Source organism: Lissotriton vulgaris, chromosome 1_1, assembly GCF_964263255.1.
Source record: "Lissotriton vulgaris chromosome 1_1, aLisVul1.2, whole genome shotgun sequence".
Lineage (NCBI taxonomy): Eukaryota > Metazoa > Chordata > Amphibia > Caudata > Salamandridae > Lissotriton > Lissotriton vulgaris.
Window position 1 is genome coordinate 987,612,503 of NC_141685.1, and position 25,932 is coordinate 987,638,434.

Genomic DNA, 25,932 nt, shown 5'->3' on the forward strand with positions numbered 1-25,932 from the left:
AAATATGTACATGCTTTAAATATCCTGTTATGTGAGGATCTCTGAAAATAATAGGTTATAAAACTATTTTGCAGTGGGAGACAATTGGTTAAAGATTTGCACTTTTGAAATTAATAAAAACCTTTAATTACTGATAACTTCTGATATTGCCATTCGGCATTGTAGAATCTTCATTGATGGTCGAATTATTCCTTGTTGCGTGTGGCAAACCTGGAATACTGGGGTCTTATTACCTTTCCTTCTAACAGGCCATTAGAAGGGGAAGTGGATCGGTAAGGAATCTGAAAGTAGATGGAATATCCATCAGTGATCGTTATCCCACGTAACGTTTTCTTCTGATGGATACTTCTACCCGCAGATTTCCTCACTTGTAGAATAGATTAGAGAACAATACCCCATCTAGGAGGTGGGTTTATAGATTATACAAAGAAATCCTGACTGATCTGGCAAAGTGACTACCTTTGCACACGTTGGAATTCAGACCGTAATGCTAGGCAAAGGTATATATAGATACCCATGTGTTTGTCTTGCATATCTCTGCAATTGGGACTCCTCTTGCAAAGGCAGAAGTGATGGATGTGGCCCTGATACCTTCTGGAGGCTCCTCCTTGGTCAGAGAGTAGCAGGTCTTAATGCAGAGGATGATGCGCCTGGACATGGTCCTTTTCTGCACAGCTTTGCCTTTCTTGTCACCACAGTACCCCACATAGAGCTGGTCATCCAGGCCTGTGTCCTTGGTGTGGTTTATGTAGTACTTTACTGCCTGCCTTGGATCCAGTCTGTACAAACCCTTCTCCTTAGTGGGATGGGGCAGGGTTTGCAGCACAAGCTTGTCAGGATAAAATGAGGGAAAATGTGTACAGGAAATAATGTAAGTCCCCCATCTAGCCGAAGTGAAAGCCACCAAAAAAAGCATTCTTAAAACTGTACCCATGAGAACAGTTAAAACTAAATTAAGGTCCCATTGAGCACAACAAAGGGTGTTGAAAGATACAGATTTTCAACCCTTTCAGTAAATGCATCACAATTGACGACTTAAACAAAGATGGCTGGTCTGAACGGCAGAAGAATGCTGGCAACGTAGCCCAATACCCCTTTCCCTTAGCTCCACCATAACCCTAGTGCGACTATCAGAAGACAGTTAACCTAGCTTTTTTCTTTATGTTCAGTGGGGTTCTGTTGTAGTCTTTTCAGTCAACCTTGCTGGGAAGCCATTTAAGAGCAGCAATGTGCTTTATAATTCCCTGCTGAGAAGGGAAAGTGCGAACTGCAAGACCTGGGACAACTTAGACTGCAAGAGGCCTACAATATTTTCCGCACACCAAGCAACAAAGTTATTTCATGTTCCATTGTGGAGCGGCAATGTGCTGGCAGTAATTTCCACCATTTCCAGTGCCAGCTGAAAATGTCAGATGTCCCTGCTCAGTCACGTGAAGGTAGAGGCCTTGGAGATTGGGATGCAGAACCATTCCCCTCCTGACTGTTTTAAATATCTTGGTATACGCATTGAAACTTAACCTAGCCCTAGAGCCTCATTCATATCCCTCTTGTGACTAGATTGAAAAAATACATCCCTAAAGCAAAATGCAGCGGCTGTCTGCTGCAGGCAGATGGAGGTTAATTTATTTGGACAAATAAACTATGTATAGCCTTTGCGAAGTGTTTCCTATCTAAATTTGACAGTGGGAGTGGTATTGTGCTGAATGCAAAATTAGCATTGATGCTTGGAAGGTCAGCAAAGGAGAACTGGGATGACACTTTATCTCAGTAGCTAAAACAAAACAGTCTCTCGGTGCAAATGAGCTGATCTTCTAGGTGTCCCCTTTCATCACCACCCATCACTGCAAACAATTGTAAAAGATGTTACTCTCTCAAGGTGGGGAGCCCATCTTGAATCTGACATCACATAAGCACTACATCCTTGTAAAGGAGGACAGTATTGAATTAGCTGGAACAGAAATGAAGGCACAAGATCAAGACTGTTCTATCCAGAGATACAAGGTCTTAGAAGTGGGCATTGCCCAGAGGTCTGTCACTTAAGACATTGCATTTACCAGTAACTCTAAGCCAGCAGGCACACTTCCTAAGCAGGTTCAGCAAAGATAAAGATCAATGAATTCTAGACAACCGTGTACTTTAAAACAAAACCAAACACCACCCACTGTGCCTGTCCCAAAACATGGCTAGACTTTACATCCAGGCTGCCACAGCCAGTTTCTCTTGAAAATGCCCTTTTGATGAAATGGTCAAAAAGAAATTGCTCAGTGCTTTCTCTAAGATTCCATTAATACAAATAGTCATTTTACTTTCCGGACTGGCCTGGCAACAGTGATCTTCATTGGTCTAGAATAGTCTGGACGATAATAGCTGGACCTACTATAAATGTCTGCAAACCCTCACAAGAGATTGCAATGCAAGTTAAACCTCTTCAGATTACAGGGGCAGATCTTCCACCGAAGTTGAACTCCCAGAATTTGGTAGCATGGCTTCTATTAAAAAAAAAAAAAAATATATATATATATATTTTTTTTTTTTTTTAATAGAAGCCATGCTACCAAATTCTGGGAGTTCAACTTCGGTGGAAGATCTGCCCCTGTAATCTGAAGAGGTTTAACTTGCATTGCAATCTCTTGTGAGGGTTTGCAGACATTTATAGTAGGTCCAGCTATTATCGTCCAGACTATTCTAGACCAATGAAGATCACTGTTGCCAGGCCAGTCCGGAAAGTAAAATGACTATTTGTATTAATGGAATCTTAGAGAAAGCACTGAGCAATTTCTTTTTGACCATTTCATCAAAAGGGCATTTTCAAGAGAAACTGGCTGTGGCAGCCTGGATGTAAAGTCTATATTACATAATACTGTTTTAGAATTCCTATATAACCGAGTATGTGGCCACTGAGCTCTGCAGTTCAGGTCCCCACCAACCCTATTCAATGATGCCACCCAACTGTAGATACTCAGATCTGTGACATGGGAGCCTTGAAGGTGAGTGTGAGCAGTGAAAAATTCAACACAGTAAGCCTCCAGTCTGAAAATATTCCCTTTGACTAAAAGCGTGCGGCCGGCAAATTTAAAGATGGGTTCTTGTGCGCACATCATCCTGTCAGGGCTCCTGAGCTAACCTTCTGCTGTAGTACTGGGCTTTGCATATTCTGTTTTGAGCAACTGGATTTTTGTGAGGCGTGAGTACCTAATATAGAACTAAACTGGAACTGATGGGTTGTGACACTATCCTGGGAGTCGTATACTGTGCTCATATGTCCTCTTTCCTTCCATAAGCAACCATGGTAGTTTTACTGTGCTGGAGTCAGTCAGTGGATCCACTGGTATGGCAGACCTTAAATGGAAATGCCTCTGTGGAGTATCTCATGTTTGAAATACAGTGCCCAGTGGAGGGGGGTTCAGAAAGTGAGGCCTAATCAGAATTTCGAAATTGTGTAACATGTGACAAGGTACACAGATTAAATCTTTCTCAGTATTTCAAACTGAGGTCATCCTGCACATTCGACAGTAATAGAAGTATCTGCAGTTGCGTCATGCCCTCACATTCCATAAAGCTGACCTAGTTGAGCCTCCAGAGTATAATCCTTCAGAAGTTTGTGATCCTTGGTTTCCTGGATAAGGATTTTGAGGTAATACAGATTCCTATTCATAATCCTTTGACTTATTTGTTGACTCCAATGGTAATTGGGAGACATCGGTGGGCCCCCTGGACGAGAATGATTGGGCGGGACTGCCAGATTGAGGCTTATATAACCTAAATGTGTACAGATGACCTATTTAATCACAAGAGACTATGGTACGATAGCTGTCCCCTTACTGCAGTCCTTCCATTGTGGGACGGCGGTAGGAGCCTTTTAATGTGGTCGGCACTGTGCTTGCTACCTGCTGGTTGCAGATTGTTGTTACTGTTACAAAGATGCTCAGTAGGCTTGCAGTCCTCTAACCGTGCATAGTCCATGCTATACTAGATGACCTTAGATGTAGTCAAAGTACAAAGTCTCTGGTAAGTGTACGCAAAACTTTAAAAATCAATTCACCCCCAACAATTGATTGAAAAATGATTGAGAGCAATGGACAGATATGCAGAGTTCAAATAATTTATTTATAAAGCCACGTGACGGCCCCAGAATGAAGAAATCTGAGGGCAGTGGTGGCAGGATTTCCAGTATTCAAGATATTTAAACCAAGATTTTGTGTTGTTCCAGTACTTAAATAGCTGTGGGTATGCTCTTATCTGTATGTTATTTTGTGGTTACAACATGGGTACACTGTGTTCGAGGCATGTGAGCTGTAGATCACATGCTTATGCATTGATCATAATCTAGTGTTGGGTCCGGGTGTTCACTCTGTTTTTCTTCGAAGAAGTCTTCCTAGTCACGAGGTAGGTGACTCCTTTCGGTGATAGTGCGCATGGTCATCGACTCCATCTTCAGATTGTTTTTTTTCCCTACCATCGGGTTAGGCTGTGACTTGCTATGCTCCAGTTAGATGCCGATCCTGCGGTTCCTCTCGGCGTGTATGACATTCACCCTTGACGGTATTGTTTTCAATCGCGTTCCCCTTCCTTCGCGGAATGTGTTATTGACAAAAAAGAATTTCGATTGATTAGCTCGTGGTAGGCCGTCGGGCCTAGCACCTAGTTCGACTCGCAGTCGATGGAACAAACTCCCTTTAAGTTCTGCGCTCAGTGCCACGCAAAATACCCGCAAACTGACTCACACGAGGTGTGCAACTTGTTTGTCACCTGACCACAGAGAAAAACACCGACGCGTGCCGAGCTTTACGCTTCAAAAAAGCTCTTCGTGATTGTTGGGCCCGACTACGCGAAATGCAGAGACTACAACCAGACTCCATTCCGGATCTCTTTAGACCTGAATCTGAGCAGGAGGAAGGCTGCGACCTCATCAAAGCAGATTAGGAACAGGAAGACATTTCCAAACACCGCTCTGACGAGGGTGAAGACATCCTGCATGGACAATGTACTGCAAGTACAGTCCCTACCTCGCCCCAACTTCCAGTTACATTAACAGTGGTTGTTAAGCACCCTGCCAGACGGGCTTTCGTCCGCTCCACTCCACTGAGAAAGTTATCATCTCTGTCTTGGACAAGCTCAGAGAGTGGATGGATGTTAGCCGGCTCTGGCCCTCCTCGATTTGTCCGCCGCCTTCGACACGGTTGATCATTCTATTCTTCTCACCCGTGTCGAGGCGGCGGGCATCAGGGGGCCTGCCCTGGCCTGGCTTACTTCCTTTCTTGGGGTCCGCAGACAGGCCATCCATCTTGCTGCTTTCTCTGCCTCCCCTCGTAAGGTGCAGTGTGGTATCCCTCAAGTTTCTTCCCTCTCCCCTCTTTTGTTTAACTTGTATATCTTTCCCCTCATTTTTGCACTAAAGACAATGGAGGTCACGGTCTTTAATTATGCCGATGACCTCCAGCTCATCTTTAACCTTTCTCACTCCCCAAGTTCTATTCACAACTTCCAATCAGTTATGACTTTTATTAGGGACTGGATGAACCGGAACTACCTTAAACTCAATCCGGACACAACTGAACTAGTTATCACTGGCGGTAGGTGCAGTCCCTGGACCCCCACGTTCTGGCCCCCTTCCCTTGGTTCCCCTCCCTCACCTTCCTTTTCAGTTGAAACACTCGGGATTACACTGAACCAACACCTCACGCTACACTCCCAGATTAGCACAGTGGTCTCTACTTGTTTCTTAACCCTTCGCACCATTCGAAAGATCTCCCGGTTTATCTCTCTTTCTGCCTTGAAACTTATTCTTATGGCAATGGTTCTATCGCTCTTGGACTATGGTAACATCTTGTACAATGGCGCTCCTGCCTATGCCCTCCGGCACCTCCATTTGGTACACTACCAATTCACAGTCCTCCCATTCGGAGTCTCTATTACCCCCAGACTTTTCACTAAATGTCTGGCGGTAGTAGCTGCGCATCTCAGAAGACAAAGCATACATGTCTTCCCCCCTATCTGGACGACTGGCACATCAAAGCCAGCACCTACCAACAATGCCGCAAGCACACTTCCGTGACCATTCAGCTGCTTCACCATTTTCAGATGTGTTAAAATAACATCTTCAGCGAAACAAAATTCTGAATTACCTAGGAGCCACTCTGGATTACTCAAAGGGCTCTAGCGTATCCTAATACAGCCAGAATTCGAAACATTCAGGCGCTAATTCTCACATTTCAAGCCACTTAATCACTTCTAGCTCAAGTGTATATGCAACTGCTGGGAATGATGCCCTCTTGCATCATGGTAGTTCCCCATACCAGTTTACACATGCGTCCACTTCAAGAATGCTTAGCTAGTCAGTGGAACCAATCACAGTCTATTAACCAATCTAGTGTTGGTAAGCGGCCGTACTCATCGCTCTCTGCAGTGGTGGCACACCCAAAGTCTGTCAAAAGGACAGCCGTTCATAGACCTGGTTCCATAGACCATGTTAACGGCGGATGCATCTCTCACTGCAAGGGCTGTAGAGTCACCAGCAAAAGATGCTCCACATCAGTCATTTAGAGCTCATGGCAATCTTTCTAGCTCTCAAAACCTTTCAAAATTCACCAATCTGACAAAGCTGTGTTAGTCCGAACCGACATGACAACTGTGTATTACATACAAAATACAGGGGGGGGGGGCACTCTCTCTCTCTCTCCAACTGTCCCACTTAACCCAGGACATCTGGAAGTGGGCTATTCACCACAACATTTATCTCCTAGCGGATCACCTCCAAGGAGTCAACAATCACATTGCAGACCGCCTCAGCAGGCAGAGGTATCAAATACACGAGTGGGAACTTCTCCCTCAAGTTTTTCACCCATACTTCCAAGCTTGGGGAGTCCCTCACATAGACCTTTTCTCAACACCCGAAAACGCAAAATGTCAAAGCTTTACCTTCTGGTATCCGCACCCGTTGTCCAAAGGCAATGCTCTATGGATGAACTGGTAAGGGATGTTTGCCTACACTTTTCCCACTCATTCCATCAGTGGTTCGGAAACTCAGGCAAACATCCCTCACGCTAATCCTGGTGTCTCCAACATGGGAGCGTAAACCCTGGTTGACAACCCTGTTGGAACCCCCTGGTACTGCATCAAAAATGACATTTAACTCCCAGTCTCCTCTCACACAGCCATGGAGAAATCAAACACCCAGATCCCAAACAATTTAACCTCTCGATCTGACTCCTGAAGTCCTAGAGTTTGGTTACCTGAACCTTCCACCAGACTGTATGAACATTACCAAATAAGCTAGAAAGCCTACCACAAGAACATGCTATGAGCCAAATGGAAGTGATTTGTTATCCATTGCAATAATATCAATCCTCTGGATGCTTCCATATAAAACTTTATCTGCTACCTGTTACATTTACAGCAGTCGTCATTAGCATATACATCCATTAGACGGCATCTTGCTGCAATTGCAGCTTATCTTCAAAATAGGAATTATTTCTCGCTCTAACGAGTGCCTGTAATCGGAAGGACTAAATAGTTCTACCACCAAGACTTCCAACTTCCCCAGTCTGGAATCTTAATATAGTCCTCATAAGGTTAATGGGCCCACCATTTGACCCCATGCACAAATGTGAGCTACAGTTCCTTACTTGGAAAACGGCCTTCCTCATTGCAATCACTTCACTAAGGAGAGTGGGTTAACTTCAGGAACTAATGATAGAAGAACCCTTTTTCTAGTTACACAAAGACAAGTAGTTCTTTGCACCAATCCCAAATTCCTACCTAAAGTAGTATCTGCATTTCACATTAATCAGTCTGTTGAATTGCCGTTTTTCTTCCCTCAACCTGACTCTGTTGCAGAAAGAGCTCTAGACACCTTAGATGTCAGAAGAGCACTCATGTACTACATTGATAGGACCAAACCATTTCGTAAGACCAAACAACTTTTGTTTTGCTTTCGCACCACCTCACAAGGCAATCCTATATCCAAATCAACTATTGCTAGGTGGATCATTAAACGTTTTCAGATTTGCTACGCAAATGCCAAAAGGACTCCAACTGTACCTTTAGGCAATATCCCCTCAGATTTCGCTTCATCCTCAAGTGCTAATAGCTTGCACTAAGACATCAAAAAAGCCCAGGAGGTGCTTGACTTGGGGTGAGCTGTGTAGCATTGGAGAGGGACACAGGCCGTCCTGTATTGGAGATAAGCAACTTCCCCAATATTCTAAATAAGAAAAGAATGTCGGACGACGTCTACTGGAGAAAGCTCACCCTCCATCTGAAAACTGACCACCTTTGGGGAGCCCAACCTGGATATTGGGTGATGTCGGTCTTGAACTCCCAATGTTTGCTATGCATCCCCTGGTTTGATTCTCATAGGCTCCTGAAGGGCCAAGAGACTCACCACTCTTTGAAGAGCGAGCCCCAATTTTTTACTTTGATTGTTTACTCTTAACATGGTTTTGGGTTACCGTGCGGTTTGATAGCCTGCTGATTATTGAGCTCTTGGATATTTCCTTGTCCTTGCCAATATGGTCCACACCAATGGAATGCAAGTTGCCCAGCTTGTTTTTCATTTTGAGTTTTTGATCTTGGTTTGCATGAAAGGTTATGTCCCATGACACTGCTGAGAAGCATACAACAGATAATGCACTCACTAACTATTAAGATGAGTGGGGTTGGCAGATGAGAGAAAAATATACCATGCAACCAGAGAGCCACCAAGAGAATTGAAACACACAGCGCCCCACAGCTACCCCTCAGTAGGCCAATCATGACTCCACTAACTGGCCTTGCTGAATGTTCACGGACTCAATTACCCAGGGAAACTAAGAGCGGTACTCAAGTGGCTCCACAGAAAAGTAGAAATAAATGGAGACCTGCAGTTCTAGTGTCCCGAAAATTGTACTTGACCTAACTGTAATGCACTTCACCCATAAACCGGTCTCAAATTGAGTGATCCAAGGCAAAAAACATTTTTTCACGGAGTCGCCTTCTTATCGCATGAGACCACCTGAAAACATGCAAGTTCAGCATGTCTGCTGCACAAAATCTCTTGTTTAATAGACTAAACTTTTTCTCCACAAATAATACAAATGTAGTACCGATACAGGGTACATATTTCCCTTGACCTGCCTTAGCCCACTAATAGCACTGTCATCGGAGAGGGGCAGGAATGTCTCAGTTCATGCTTAAAAAAATCTCACTTATGTAACGTGCAAACAGTGGAAATGGGGTTTCAGCAAATATTTCTCATTAGTGTATCTCCTAGTAAAGAGTTTCCATTAGTTTTAATTCTATTAAAAGCTTAGGTTCCATCACGCTTTAGTTACAAAAAGTGTTTTTTTTAAGTACTGAAATATATTTTTGAAATATTTATACCATTCTTTTACATGTTATTTAAATGTTGCATTTTAAGAAAAAGTGGACACCCTTATTTATACACTGTCTGTACCTCAGCACGATTTTCAGATAGTTCACTTAACTTTTATTTGTTAGGTTTTTTAGAACCAGTTTTCACTATAAAATAGCAGCAAATTGCTGGAAGACAAAAGCCGACATTTGATCTCTGCCTTTGAACGCACAGGAAATGTGACATGATGAAAAGATTTGAAGGTGTTTTTATTGCGTATTCACTTTTTGATTGAGCACCACACCTTTTCTTTGCTATTTTGGGCTCTCTTGCTAGACTGGGCCAGTAGGCCCTAAAAATAGCTTGCCCTGATAAAATCTGACTTGAAACCATAGCAAGGGAGCGAGTGGATTTCTCGAGACCTGCCCAGGAGCCTGCCTACTACATAATAATTTACGTCTGTGAGCATATTGGTACCCTCACACAAATCTACTCTGCAAGAGGTGGAATTTTACTTTAGATAGTAATACCACAGATGCCAAGGGTAGAATCGTAGGGAGTAATGAGAAACTAGGCTAGACTACTCTCCCTCATGTCCATATACAGCGCTAATGAGAACAGAGGCCTTCGAGTCTGCTTTCTTCCGCAAAGCGTCAGACTTTCTCACAGAAGGCCCAGTTATAGGGGGCGCTTCAACCTCACTTAGGAGTCATGGCCGGGCCCCACAGCTACGACCCCTCCACTGGCATTAGTGGAGGCCCTTACGAATCTAGACTTCATAGACACCTGAAGACCTCAGCATATCCAGGAAAATTATACAATTTTACGCTGGGGTCCATAGGTCATACTCCTGTATTGATTTCTTCTGGTATCTAGTGACCCTCTTGCCTAAATCCTTGGCTCGACAATGGATGTACTGCCACAAGCACCAAAGTCTCTTCCTGGGTACTCAACAAAGTAACCTACTGTGACCCAACATTATGCGAAAGCCTATAGGAAATGCTCAAGAGGTATTTTGAGGAAAACGGTAATGGGGATGTCACCTGCCACCCTATGGGATGCTGCCAAGGTGGTTTAGCAGGTTTAATCTTTTCTTGTTCACATGCTGGGCATTATTCCACTATCTAGTGGTTGGGTTTGGAATACTTTTCTTGGTCCTTTTTAGGTTTTGTCTAAACAGCGCTTGCAAAATCTCTTTAGCGAGAAAAAGAACGTTTGAGGCTTAGAACGCGCCCATTAACTAACCTTTACTTTAGCAGCATGAAACCTTTTCTAGATTCACAAGTTGTGCATTATTCCGCCATCTATTGGTTGGGTCCGGAATAATCTGTTTTTTTTTCTTTCTTGTTTGGGGTGTCGTCCACCAACATTTGAGGCTAGGTCTATCCCTTGTGTGACATCAGACAACGCCCTGAAAGTTCCTGTGCGTGGTAGCCATCTTCAGATCCTTTTTCCGTCGTTGGGTCTGAAAGCTAAGGGAGACTCTCTGAAGTTTTGAATGAAATCCCCGAAAGAATCAAGGAATTAGTGAGAAAACCATTGGACATCGACTGAGAAGACCCCAGAGAAGTAGACCTCAGACCCTTTTCCCCATTGGGCAACCACACAGATGGATCAAGAGCGTCCGAGGTAGAGGCAATGTAAAGTACGCTTTTCAAATGATGCCCACAGTGTGATCCACACAACGTTTGTAACCTCTGCCTGCCGAGGGATCACAAGGATAAAGACTGCGAAGCCTGGGAGGTGTGCATGTCGAAGACACTCGAGGCACGCTGAAAGCTGAGGGAGGACCATTACGCAGCTATGCTCCAAAGCCAGAAACAACCATCGCTGAGGGACCTAGGCTTCTCAAGCAACGAGGACAACCAGGTAGTGGCAGCAGAATCGAGACACGGGGGTCATCAGAAGTCAATATCCTCGAAGGGGACGCCAAGAAAAGGCACACCACAAAGAAGTCGATGAAGAGCACAGAAGACTGACAAGGGAAGCCCTCACCCGTCAGACTAAGGGCCCTGGAAAGAAGGTGCAAAAGGCAGCTCAGGTGTCGAATGAAATGACTGAGGGTCAGCCACGACCAAAAGAAACCCACGGATCCCACCCCAGGGATACAGACTAGGGAAGATCGTCTAAATCAATTAAGTCAGGCGTTAAACGAAAGGCCGCTAGGGAAAAGACCACACCCTCGGAGGCAGAATCCACCACACCCAAGAAGAGGATCTCCCCTGCCCTTAGACGCTGAAAGGGAAATAGAAGAGACGCCTGAAAGCAGATCTGGCAGCACTCCTTCAACGAAAAAGGAGTTTGAGGCGCTGCAGAAATTCGGAGTTCTCACAAAACCTGACACCAAAGCTCCGGCAACCCCCCAACTTCACGAAAAAGAGCTTGGCGCCCCAGATATGGTGGCAGCCTCATAGACTTTCGAGTACGAATGGAGTGACCTAGACAAAAAAGCCCAGAAGAAGTGGTCTGTAGCTGTCCCTCGAAGGCTTTGCCGCCAGATGACAGCCATCTACAACAGTCTCATCAAGAGAGCAGCTAATACCTTTGGGGTCCCCTTAGGGGAGAAGAAAGACTGCTGTTTCCTCCTAGAGACTTTCAACACCATCCACAAAGGGGACATAATACCTCCCAATGCTATCAAGCATCCTGGACCAGGGCATGGAGGCTTTCAAAGAGCCTGCCTCAGCAAAAGAGTTAACCCCAAAGGTAGTGAAAAATATAAGCCTTCCACAAAGTATCTTAAATACTTTCAGGGAAATGCAGTGCCAGACTCCATCATTGTCACCTCTGCAAGGAGCAATGCTCACTCCTCCACTGGCCCACTTCCAGAGAGAGAAAGCAAAAGAATGGACATGGTGAGGAGAAAGATGGAGAAGGAAGCAGCAACGCAATGGCGCATTGCAAACTCCAGTGCCCTCTTCTACAGGTATGGCCACCAACAATGGGACAACATCGAAGAACTGATGAGCACGCTCGCAGAAGGGGATAAAGAGAGCAAAAGCCATCATACAGGAGAGAAAAAACAGCAAACACCTGCCTAAAATCAGCCCTAGACACAGCTGATAAAGCCAGTAGACAAATGTGCACAGGCACAACGTTGAGCAGGCACACCTGGGCTTCAAGCAAGCTGTCCAGACCACAATCATAAACCCTTCACAGGAGGCGCCCTTTTTGGAAGTGAGGTAGATGAGTCCCTTCAACAAATGAAGAACAATGAGACTGCCAGGGCTATTGGAGCCCTACAGCAGAGGGGCGCCTTCAAGAGAGGTGGTTTGAACCTCAGAAGACCCACAGGAAGGTGAGTCTTAACAGCGGTAGCAAACACAGGGCGGCAGACAGCAATCAAACCAGCTGTCCTGATACCAAGCCTGGCAACAGCAACCAAGGCAGCCTTTTCAGGGCAGTGGAATATCCAGGAGACAACCCTTGAGAGGGAGAGGAGTTAACTCCATTTGACTTGCCCACAACAAAAGACCCCCACACAACACAAGTGGGAGGCAAAATAGCGCACCACCTACTTCAATGGGAAGACATCACCACAGAGTGGGATTTTAGATGTGGTATGCCATGGCTATTGTATAGAGCTAACAAACCAACCCCCACCAAAAAGAGGTTCCAAGGAGTAGAACTCTTAAAATTAAGACCGAAAATAATGGAACTCCTAAAAAACAAGCAATGGAGATTGTACCAAGGAGAGAATACTACAAAGGAAACTATTCACGTTACTTCTTGGTACCAAAGCAAGATCTCACGCTAAGACCCATCTAAGACCTCAGATTCATAAACAAATTAATTTGCACGTAGCATTTAAAAATGTCAACACTACAGTAGATAATCCCACAGATACAAAAAGGGGACTTCTAGGCAACAATAAATCTAAGGGACGCTTATCTGCACATCTCCATGAATGAAGCTCACAAGAAATGCCTCCGGTTCTTCCACAACAACACTCCCTACCAATTCAAAGTCCTGCCATTCAGGATAAAATCGGCACCAAGATTATTCACTTCACAAAGTGCCTAGCAGCGTTTGCTGCACCCCTAAGGAGAGGAATCCACGTCCATCCCTAGCTAGACGACTGGTTTGTAAAGGTAAATTTAAAGCAAAGATGTTGCGCACACGTTCATCGGGTGATCACCACACTGCAAAAATTGACTCATAAAACAATTTCTTAAAGGTTTGTTCAGGACATTCCCTCCGGTGAGGTCTTTACCGCCTACCTTGCAGCTAAACAATGTGCTTGCTCAATCCCCCCTTTTGTATCTCTTTGTTCGCCCTAAGTTGGCAGGGTATGCTCAGACGTGAGTCCCTTGCTCACTTGGCCACTGGATTCAAGATAGCCTGGCTGATGACGGTTATGAATCCGAAACCGGTCCCAGGATGCTTGTTTCCGGTCCAGGGAAGACATGGCTTGGCAGTTCGGGCTGGAATGTTCCCATGAGGCACAGGGTCAGACTGATTTGCATATGGCCATGTCTGAACTGGGGTGGCTGAGTGAGCTAAAGAATGGTGATGGATTAAACCCAGATCAGTTGACTGGGGGTGAGTGTTTGATTTGCTCAAACGCTCTGTCCATCATCCCCTTTTGTATCTTTTTGCTCAGTTAATGAAACATCCCTTTGAGCCAATACACAAAGCTGATATCCAATATCTTTCCTGGAAAACGGCTCTTCTACTGGCGCTTACCTCAGGGAGACGAGTAAGCGAACTCCAAGCCTTCTCAATTCAAGACCCTATCCTCCAATTCAGGCAGGACAGAGTGATTCTAAGGACTAATCCTAAATTCATTCCAAAGGTCCCATCTGACTTTCACCTTAATGAGCCTATAGTCCTGCGGTCTTTCTTCCCGAATCTACTTTCCGCAGCAGAGGTCTCTCCACTCTCTTGATCTCAATCGCTGTCTTAAGTTCTGCATCCACAGAACAGAGACATTTCGGAAGTCTAACCAACTCTTCGTTGCCATTAGCAGACCTAGGAAAGGTCTTCCATTGACTAAGCAGAGCATTTCACGTTGTATCTCTGCAGCTATTGCTTTCTGTCATCAGCAAGCAGGACATCCTCTGCATTCCAAGGTTCGTGCTCATTCCACTAGAGCAGTCTCAACCTCCATGGCGCTCTTTGCGGGAGTGCCCATCATTGACATCTGCAGAGCGGCGACATGAAAGACGCCGCATACGTTCACCAGGCACTACTGCTTGGATTCTGAACTCATGAGAGATGCAGCAGTGGGACAAGCTGTGCTCTGTCCTCTATTTCACTAGAGGCGAGCTTTCTCTTTCATCCCACCTTCCTACTGTCTACTTGCACATTTCTCTCTTCTTTTGCATTTCGGTACCTTTTGCATTTCATAATTGATATGTTATTATCTAGTGACCAATCTTGAGGCCAGCTTGCCTTCGCGGGCTCCGGCAGGTGTGACGCTGGGTGAGTTTCCCCCAATCTCTACCGCTGACTCGCTGGCGCTAATGGGTAATCTGAAATCGGGCTCGCCCCTCGACCCATGCCCCGCTAAATTTCTAGCGAAAGTTGCGGAGGTGATCAACCCATTGGCGAATCCGCTTCTGAATCGCTCGTTGAGCCAGGGAGTGGTCCCGCAAGCCTGGAAGCAGGCGATGGTGATCCCGCTGCTTAAGAAGCCAGGCCTAGACCTGAAGGCCCCGGTCAACTATAGGCCCATCTCTCTGTTGCCGGCTCTCACGAAGATTGTGGAAAAGCACGTTCAGGTGGTGCTCTCCAATTTTCTTGAGACCAATGAGATTCTGCATGCCACCCAGTCGGGTTTTCGTCCCCATCTCAGCACAGAGACTGCGCTTCTCGAGGTTTCAGAATCCATCAAAGGGGTTCTGGACTTTGGGGGCAAAGCCATGCTGGTGATGTTGGACTTGTCGGCGGCTTTCGACACCGTCCCCCATGATGGCCTTCTCGTAAGACTTTGAGATAGGTCTGCGGGGGACGGTGCTTGACTGGTTTTCTTCTTTTCTAGCCGGCCGCCGGCAAACGGTCTGGGCCTCGCCAGATTCCGCTGAGATGCCGCCGCTGGGAGTCGGGGTCCCACAGGGCTCAATTCTGAGCCCGACCCTTTTTAACATCTTCATGACCCTGCTGGCGGCGTTGGCGGAGTCGTATGGGGCCCAGATCGTATCCTATGCCGACGACACCCAGCTCCTCTTCTCGTGTAAGAGAGGAGGAGACTTTGACGGGGAGAGTATCCTGGATTGCCTTGGGGCTGTTTTTCAATGGTTCCAACTGAACAGCCTCAAGTGCAATTCCGACAAGTCCGAGGTACTCTTCTTTGGGTGTGACACAGAGCTAGACTGGCGGACCTGGTGGCCTATTAATATGTTCCCTCCTTCTTGTTCCTCCCAAATTGCCAAGAACTTGGGGGTCAAGATGGATAAGGGGTTAACGTTGAAATCCCAGATCCTCGGGGTGTCTGGCACTTGCTTCGGCATCCTTAGGATGCTGCGGAGGTTTCTCCCCTTGCTGTCTGAGGAGCATAGGAAACTGACAGTGCAGGCTCTCATCGGGTCAAGGTTAGATTACTCTAACATTCTTTACCTGGGCCTGCCAGAGTATCTGCTGCAGCGGCTTCAAGTGGTGCAAAACGCTGCAGCGAGAGCAATTTTTGGTTTAAATAGACGGGCCAGTGCTTCTGCCCTGTTGAAAACCTTGCACTGGCTCCCAATACGGAAGCGGATCGCCTTTAAGGCTTTGACTCTGGCCTATAAGGCCCTTCACGGGGTGGGAGCTAAATATCTTCAAAAGAGACTGGCCTTCTATCATCCGACTCGCGCTTTGAGGTCGGAATCCCTGCTCTTGGCGGTTGTCCCGCGTGTGAAGAGCTCGCTTGGGAGGCCGCTCTTTTGGACTACTGGCGCCACAGTTGTGGAACTCTCTGCCACTCACTTTGCAGGGAGCTACTAGCCTACTCGCCTTTAGAAAAGGCCTTAAAACCTGGCTGTTTGCCCAGTAGCCCGTTTCTTGTGTATTTGCCCGGTTGACCTTCTGTCCTTTTTCTGTTACAGTGTTATGTTATTGTGTTGCAGCATTCCTTCTCCTAAAGCGCCGGGACACTCTTTTTGAGTAGCCGAGCGCTATACAAAAGAATAAATAACATAACATAAATAACATAGTGAGATTTCATATTGTACCATTCGAAATGTGCTTGTTATTGTTTGCTACTCTGATTCAGGCATGTGAATCTATGGAAGATACCCCTAATAATGGATAAGAAATGCGTTACTTACCTGTAACTGCAGTTATCCAGTATTGGTATCTTTCATAGATTCACATGCAACCCACCCACCTCCCCTGGAAGGGCTCACCTTAGTTTCTCTCAGTAGTATACTACGTAGCACTGTGATTACGAAAATCTGAGGGACTAGGGCTCCTTCCAGGAAGGTTCTAAAGGGTGGTGATGGCTGATTGGCTCTTGGCCAAAGTTTGGTCCTTTTCACAAAACGACATGGATATGTTACTAATGAGAGGCCTCCGGCCCATTACTATATATATGTCTATGTGACATTACTTTATTTATATACCAAGGACTCCCACCCCGACGGGGAATGATTCAGGCATGTGAATCTATGAAAGATACCAATACTGGATAACTACAGTTACAGGTAAGTAACGCATTTCTTCTCCAATATCACCCGAAAAGCATAGGAAAAGTGGCCAGGAGATATCAGCGGGCAAGTTACTTTCTAATGCTTCGGTTTGCTGCACCCTGGACTCCGATGACTCCGCATCTAGGAGGGTGAATAATAATAATCTCTGCAGACATGCACAGCTACGTATTTCTGGCTTTAAGCTGGAGGTTCAGCAAAATCTGCTGAACATACCTTTTGATGGAATCCACTTTTTGGCCCACAGGTGGACTATCTAGAAAAAATATTATCCAACATGGTTGTCTGAGCTCATTTCCATCCCTCTACCATTCTACCTTGGAAACTCATCCAAACTGTGAATATCAAACACTATTCAAAGAGTTCAAAACCCTCTTTCTCAAAGGAGCTAGTGAACGCGTCCCCAACCATCAGCAAGGTACAGGAGTGTACTCGCTTTACTTCCTCATATCCAAGAAAAGACTGGTCCCTCAGAATAATCCTTGACCTCAGGCTACTAAACCAATAGATCCTGTAAGAGCACTTCGCATGGTAAACCTTTAGTGCACCCTGACTTGTGCAACAGGTTCTGTTCGCACATTTTTGAAACCTTTAGTTTTGTCATCCCACTTCTCCAGCATAGAGACATTATGACTACACTAGACCCAAAGGATGCCTACTTCCACATTCCAATCCCTCTGGCTCATCGTCCATCTCCGTTTGTAGTTGGTGGAAGGCACTATCAGTTCAAAGTCCTTCCCTTTAGTGCCACTAATGCACCTTGGGTATTCACCAAATGCCTTACAGTGGTAGCAGCCCATCTCCATATTCTCGGTTTCCCATAACTGGACAATTGCCTCATCAAAACTGCCACCCGTCAGCAGTGCCAAAAACACAAGCCACAATCGATCTACTACATCGATGGAGGTTTACCATCAAAGCCACCAAATCCCACCTCCAACCCCTAGGGCCTATGCTTTACACAAAGGTAAGCTTATCCTAATTCTGCAAGGATCTAGTCTTTTCAAGCACTGATTCCCATGTTCCAACCATTTCAATAACTGTCAGGACGGTCGGGCATCTCTTGGGCATGATGGCCTCCGGCATAGCCTTAGTACCTCACGCAAGGCTTCTCATGCATCTGTTGCAGTAATGTTTAGCGCAACAGTTATCTCAGACAGAGGGTCATTGGGATGATTTAGCGTTGATAGTCTGCCGTACATCGCTTTCTGCAGTGATTGAACACCAAAAACCTGTTGTTGGGGTAGCCTTTCCTCTGTTCCATAGACCATCGTTACAACGGATGCCTCACACTCAGGGTGGGGGCGCACACTTGCAGGATCTGACTGTATAGGGTTTGTGGGATACCAAATACCAGTGCCTCCACATCAACTACCTGGAGGTTTTAGCTGTTCACCTAGCATTGAAAGCATTCCTGCCTCACCTGCTAGGCATGGCTGTCCTTGTACGGACAGACAATGACAGCCATGTACAACCTTCAGAAACAAGGTTGGGGGGACGCTCTCCACGGCCATCTGTTATCTCAGATCATGGACCACGATCTTGCCGAACTACTCAGCAGGATGCGGCAGCAAGTCCACGAGTGGGAACTCAACTCGTCCTTTGATGCTTTCACAAATGGGTACTCCCTCAAATAGATCTGTTTGCAACCACAGAAAATGCCAAATTCCCAAACTGCATCCAGGTTCCACAGTCCTGCAGCAATGCACAATGGATGAATTGGTCAGGGATATTTGCCTACGCCTTTCTCCTCTCCGCGTCCTTTCATTTGTGGTTCGAAGGCTTCAGTAAATCTCCCTCACACTCAGCTTGGTAGCTCCCACATAGGTTCGCCACCCATGGGTCTCAACTCTGCTTGACCTCTCTGGTCTCGCATGAGAGGTGCACCAACAGGCTGAACCATCTCATGCAGAACAATGGAGAAATCAGGCACCCAGGTCCCTTGACCTTCCGATCTGGCTCCTGAGGTTATAGAATTTGGATACCATAATCTTCCACCTACGTGCATAAGCATTATGAAGGAAGCCCGCAAACCTACCACCCGTACCTGCTGCAAATGGAAAAGGTTTATCTGCTATGGTCACTCAAACCAAATTGACCCACTCCAAGCTACAGTACAGAACATTACTTGCTCCTCTTAAAAAAAGTTCTGGGCTAGCTTTTAGTTCCAAACACCTGCTTCTAGTAAACAACACATCTGTCTTCAAAATCTCATTTATTACAGTCTTCATGGAAGATCTCAGGAATTAATCCTCCCACGGTTCCACCTGCAGCTTCATGGAATCTTAACATTGTACTCAAACAACTTGTGAGCCCTCCATTTGAGCCCCATCACCCTTTCCCCCTTTGATTCCTCTCTTGGAAGGTGGCACTTCTAATTGCTATTGCCTTACTCTGGCGTGTCAGTGAGCTTCAAGCATAACCTTGGAAGAACCTCTCTTACAAATACATTGTGACAGGGTTGTCCCCCCACATCAGTCCCAAATTCCTACCTAAGGTAGTCTCACAATTACATCGTAACCAGTCGGTCGACCTACCTGTTTATTCCCACAACTAGACTCAGTTGTGAAACGGGCTCTACATAATTTGAATGTAAAACAAGCCCTAATGTACTATATTGATAGGACTAGGATTTTTAGTAAAAGACATTTTGTGGCTTTCTCCCAACTTCATAAAGAGAAGGCTGTTTCCAAGTCCGGCAGTACAGAAGGATAGTTAAACGCATTCAGACAATTTATGCTAAAACCAAAAAGGTTCTACCCACTCCTCTTAGACACCCTCTACTTGAAAGAAAGGAGCCTTTATGGTCTTCCTGGGGAACATCCCAATAGCTGATCTATGCAAAGCAGCAACTTGGTCTACACCACACACTTTCACAAAACACTACTGTGTGCATGTTGTAGCCTGCCAACAAGTTACTGTTGTTCAGGCACTTTTTAGTACACTTTTCCAAAACACTGCACCACCGACAGGCTAGCCTCCGCCTTTGGGGAGAAATGCTTTACAATGTATACACAGATCTGAAGGAGATACGTTAGTGATAGATTCCTTACCTTAGAATATCCCCAGGCGTCAGACAGGATCCGGTAACTTTTGCGTAGCAATACCCCTCCGTGTCGGTAGGCGTCCACGGCTCTGCGTCCGTCGTCGGCGTCTATAGCGCTGGAATGACGTCGCAGGAGTACTTAAACGCCGCCCTCGCGCCAGCTAGCGCAGATCCGGAGAAGCTCTACCCCGTAGTCACTTTTTGACTAAACTTTTTTGATCTTTTGAACTGTTTTTTCTCGAGCCGTTCGACTCCTACGGTGCCGGTAGGGATGCCCGGGTTCAAACCCTGCTCCAAGTGTAATCGAATGATGTCGGTTACTGACCCCCATCGCCGGTGTCTTTAGTGTTTAGGCCTCGACCACGACGACCGTACCTGCTCTGACTGCCGGGCCCTGACGTCTAAGGCTAGGCTGGAGTGGTCCCGCAAGCGACTTGAGATCCGGCAGTCGGCCCGCGCCGTTCAAGGTCCTGGTCCCACAGGCGGTCGAGGGACCGGTCACGGGGTCGGAGCTCTCGTAGCCCCGAGAGTCGGCATCGGTCTTCGGGATCAAGATCCTCAGGTAAGAGGCATGAGAAGTCAGAAAGGTGTCATCGCTCTTCCGACCCACCCCGGCGCTCGCGCGCCGCTGCCGGGGGTTCGATGACACCACTGGCGCCACATCCTACCCCACTCCTTCCGGTCCCTGGGCACGATGCAACGCCTGAGGAGGTCAAGCTGTACCTCATGGCCATGAGGTCCCTCCCTCTTCCGCCGCGTTCCGCGTCGCCTTCCGCGTCGCCTTCGGGCCCAGCGTTCCCGGCTGAGAGAGGCCTAGCGGGTCGGGTGCTTCGGCTCAGACGCCGCTGGGTGCTTCGGCCCCGACACCGTCGGCGACTTCGGTCCCGACGCCGCAGGCCCCCACTGGATCCGCTTCCGGATCCGGGTCGTCGCCGGTCGACCTCACCGACGCCAGCCCCTAGGGAGTTGCCCCCGGCGACGCTGTCCCCAATTCTACCCTCGATTCGTTTCCGGCGCCGCTAGCCGCTCTCAACGTCGTCTAGAGATTTTTATTTCCACGAACCGGCCCCATCCTTTGAACCTGAATTGCAAGTGATGGGTGACGAGGGTGATTGGGAGAGGTCTGTGGACCCTCTGGCAAAGGAGTGCCAGTCTCAGCAGGACTGGACATGTGAGCTTGGAGATGCCAGTGGACTGGACACTTAGCCAGAAACTGGTTTTTTTCTCCCCTCCAACCGTTGCTACGGAGGAGGGGGCTGCCTACAGTGAAGTGTTGACGCGGGCGGCCAAGGCTTAGAGCCTGTTGCTCCCTGTCGTGGCCGTGAGGACTAACCTCCTCACAGAGGTCCTTAAACCGCAGGCAAGCTCGGCTGAGCCTCTGCTGCCGTTTGATGAGGCCTTGTGTGACGTTCTTTTGGGCACTTGGTTCAGGCCCGCTACAGGTCAGCCTGTGGTCAGCTGTGGCCAGACTCTACCGCCCGGCTCCGGCGGACCCTTGCTTCTTGTCTAGCCACCCCACCCCGAGAGCCTGGTTTCCAGGCCTCTACTTCCCAGACCGCATTCCTGACGGCTCCGCCCGATCGGAAATCCTAGAGGTACGAACAATTCGGTAAGAAGGTGTTCTCGTTCCTGAGTTTGGGATTGCGGTCCGTCAATACCGCATGCCTCTTGGGCCGCTACACCCACACTCTGTGGGACACGGTCGCGGACGTGCTGCCACAATGTCCGGAGGAAGCCCGGACTAAACTCGCCAAGCCCTTGCGGAGGGTTGAGATGCGGCACGCTATTCCATCCGGTGTGGGCTGGATACCACAGACTCACTGGCCAGAGCGATGGCAACGACGGTGGCAGTTTGACGCCACGCCTGGTTGAGGACCGCCAACTTTTCAGCTGATGTCCAGGCTACCCTTCTGGACATGCCGTTTCATGGCAATCGCCTCTTTGGCGACAAGGCAGACCATGCGCTTGAGCGATTTAAGGACTCAAGGGCTACTACCAAGTCCTTGGGCCTCTCTGCCCCACGCCAGCAAACAGGTGCCTTTCTCTCCTTTCGTGGCCAAGGAAGGGGCGCTCCCACACGTGCTGCCAGCCACGCACTGCAAACTAATACACAGCGTAGTGGCGGACGTGGAAACCGCCGTTGCGGCTGTCGGGGACAACAGCGAGGCCAGTCCACACCTTCCCCTGCAGCATCCGCCTCAAAACCCTCCTAGTCCGTGCTTTCAGGCCCATGTGACGCCAGCGGGGGGCAGGGTTCGCCATCACCACTTCCACTGGCGCACTGTCACGTCGGACATGTGGGTGCTGCAAATCGTCCGAAGGGGCTACTCCCTCCCCTTCGAGACGGATGGAATAAGTTGCTTGCCCTGTAATCATCTGTTTGTGGCATGTAGTGCTGTAAGTACACATGTGTCTGCTGTGGCTGTTGCAGTATTTTCTAATATCTTCTTCCTCTTATTCAAGGGCATCTCTTTACTTACCACTTTGTTTCACACTCCTTCCTTACCCGCTATGCGGGAAAACAATCCCAACAGAGTTGATGCCCATGTGCATTATCACAGAGAGGAGTGGCTGCTCTACCTCATGACTCAAAACACTTATTCGAAGAAAAACTGGCACACATCTGTGCCCAATATTAGATGGCAGGAGTATGCGCAGCATTTGAATCTACAGCACTACATGCCACAAACGGATGCATACAGTTTAACATGTTCCTTTCCTCACAACAGCCCAGTACGTAAAGAAGCTAGGGTTGGCAAAACAGTTATAAGGCCTTTGTTCCAGACATCTACACTATAAACTGGCTGTCAACCACTTCAAAGAGCACTGCTCTACAGACCTTTCTGAGCATGTCTGTAGCCACACATGGTACAAACAGAATGTTACCCTGTAAGCATTTGTTGGTAGCATGTAGTGCAGTACTCTTATGCACCCAGCCACCTCCCTGGGAGCCAGTAGTTGCTACAGATATCATCCTCTTCAATATTTTTTTATTTCAAATACTTTATTGAATTTTCAAAAAACAAATGATCAGCATAACCTGATTGGAAAAACATATGTTCGAGGCATGTGGGCTGCTGAATTCATATCTTGGCATAGATCGCCACCTAGTGTTGGGTCTGGATGATTTCACCTTGTTGTCCTGGAAGAGTCTTCGAAGTATCACGAGATAGGTGGCTCCTCCCCTGGACTACAGTGCGCATGGGCATCTTCTCCATCCTCAGATTGTTTTTTTATACAGAGCGAGGAAGGTCATTTATTCTCACTCACCATGAAAAGAGCAATCTAACAATAGAATTGGCGACTATAAGCATTGCTAAGTAAGGGGGGGGAATTCAAGTAATACCTTGTAGCTCAAATTGCAGGAATATGCATAGCATATGAATCTACAATGCTACACGATACGAGCAGATGCGCACAGGTTAAGTAACATGTTCGAGGCATATGAGCTGCAGATAGTACACTTTGCATAGATCGCCATCTGGTGTTGGGCTTGAATGCTTGCACCTTGTTGTTGTCTTGGAAGAAGTCTTTTGTGGTCACAAGATGGGTGACTCCTCCCTTGGACGATATTGCACATGCACATTGTCTCCATCTTCAGTTTTTTTTCGCCATCGGGTTCGGATGTAACTTCTGCGCTCCGGTTCGGCACCATAAATTCTCCAAACCTTTTCGACGCGCAAAATCATCTTGGATTCAAGGGTATTGTTTTCGATGGTGTGATTTTTCAACGCGCTCCTCAAATAATCAATTCCGGTCATCGACGCTGGCCGCTAGGCCTATTGACGCCGTTTGGGCCTACGGCTCATGGAAAGGACGCAATTTAAAAAATGCCACCAGTGTGGACCAAAATTCCCACACAGTGACCACCACAAGGTCTGTATCCTCTGTCTCTCGCCTGAGCACGAAGTGAATTGCAAGGCCTGCGGCTCCTTTAGATCTAATAAGACCATCCGTGATCGCCAGGCCCGACTACACATCATGATGCAGCGAGCAGCTCCGGCACCGGTGGACATCTTCAATGAAGGCCCTGATGTTCCGGAAGAGGACTCTGAGGATCTGCAAATCGTATCCGAAGCGGACGACTCCGACTCAGACCATCCCATCACTTCAGGTCAGCGAGTGAGTACAACTGCCCCTGCCCCCCTCCAAAAAAGAAGGCCCTGGTCAAAACTTTGCCTGCTTGCCCTACTTGCGACCAAAAACAAGCTTCAAAAGCCTCGGGCTCTGCTTCGAAGAAAAAAAGACAAGCCTTCCGGTAGCTTGGGACCGAGCAAACCGCACCTCACTGTCCCACAGGCGCCTTCGGCACAGAAGCACATAGCGCAACCTACTCCTAAAAAGACCTTGGCACCAACCACCTCCGTGCCGAAGGAAAAGGCATTGGATCCGAAACCGAATCATTCAGAACCGAAAAAGATTTCCGCCTCCACATCGGAGCTGAAGGACCCAAAAACACCCTCCAAGGCTCTGGCGCAGAAATCCAAACCTCGATCGGACCCGAAAAAATTGGCATTGAAAGTACCTACAGAAGAGGAAGAACTTTTTCGACTGGATGTGTGTCACAACACTGACCCTTTTGATGACCCTGATAATGATAGACGTACCACAGGATTATTGGGACGATCATGATGACCCAGTAGATCCTCCAGACCTCCCTAATCCTCATGCATATCCAACAAAGCCATCTCCACCAGATGACAATATTGGTTTTAACCAGCTTGTAAATAGGGCGGCTCAATACCATGGCGTCCCAGTGCATTCAGACCCTGCAGAGGAGGATTTTCTACTAGATACCTTTGAACAGTCATTAAAGACTGTACAAACACTGCCAATGTTAAACAGAGTCATTAAACATGCCCCTTACACATTCAAAGACTATGTTAGGACTAGAATCCTAAATCCCAGGATTCACTAAAAATATAAGCCCGCTCCCAGTGATCCCACCTACATCAAAGGTCAGCTCCGTTTAGATTCCCTAGTGGTAACTAACGCTAGAAAACGTGCCAACTCTCAAACCTCCGGTGACGCGCCACCTCCAGACAAGAAGTCCAAGTTATTAGATGCTTCTGGCAAACGAATAGCTGCCCAAGCTGCTAATAACTGGTGAATAGCCAACACACACAAGCATTACTTGCTAGGTATGATAGGGCTCACTATGACCAACTAGAAACCCTATTGCGACATTTACATGATCAATATAAAACCAAGGCTAATGATTTGATTCAGGAAGAGAAGTTAATAACTAATCAAATGTGCCCCCTTGATGCAGCCTACACCGCCTCTAGAGCCATTAACACTAGTGTTACTCAGACGACATACCTGGTGACGCATCTCTGGATTCAAGCAGGAGGTACATATAACTATCCTCAATCAGCCCTTCAATCAGCAACAGCTTTTTGGACCCGCTGTAGACACAGAGACTGCTAAATCCATGGGAGCATTGCAGTCTCCATCCCCACATGGTTCCTTTCGACGCTCCTTCTATAGGGGTGCATCCATAAACATCAATACATACATGGCTTCATACAAAACACCACACAAACATCCCCCACCAGAGGATATTTTAGAGGTAGATACAGGGGAAACCACAACAAGGAAGGAGGCCGAGGTAATAACACTCGCACCTCCCCTAGTAATAAACAGTAACTTCCCTCCAGACCGTTCCACTCCGGTCGGGGGCAGACTATCACAGTTCATACCTGTCTGGAATTCCATCACTACAGACAGGTGGGTAAGACAAAGTTCGAGGCATGTGGGCTGCTGAATTCATATCTGTGCATAGATCGCCGCCTAGTGTTGGGTCCGGATGATTGCACATTGTTGTCCTGGAAGAGTCTTCGAAGTATCACGAGATAGGTGGCTCCTCCCCTGGACTACAGTGCGCATGGGCATCGCCTCCATCCCCAGATTGTTTTTTTCCGCCATTG

General features: G+C 47.2%; 1 protein-coding gene across 7 annotated transcripts in view; it reads left to right on the top strand.

Annotated features, from left to right (window-relative positions):
* The window catches only part of WIZ (WIZ zinc finger), a 778,954-nt gene that overhangs the window by 665,212 nt on the left and 87,810 nt on the right, over positions 1 to 25,932 (top strand). The window lies entirely within an intron of this gene.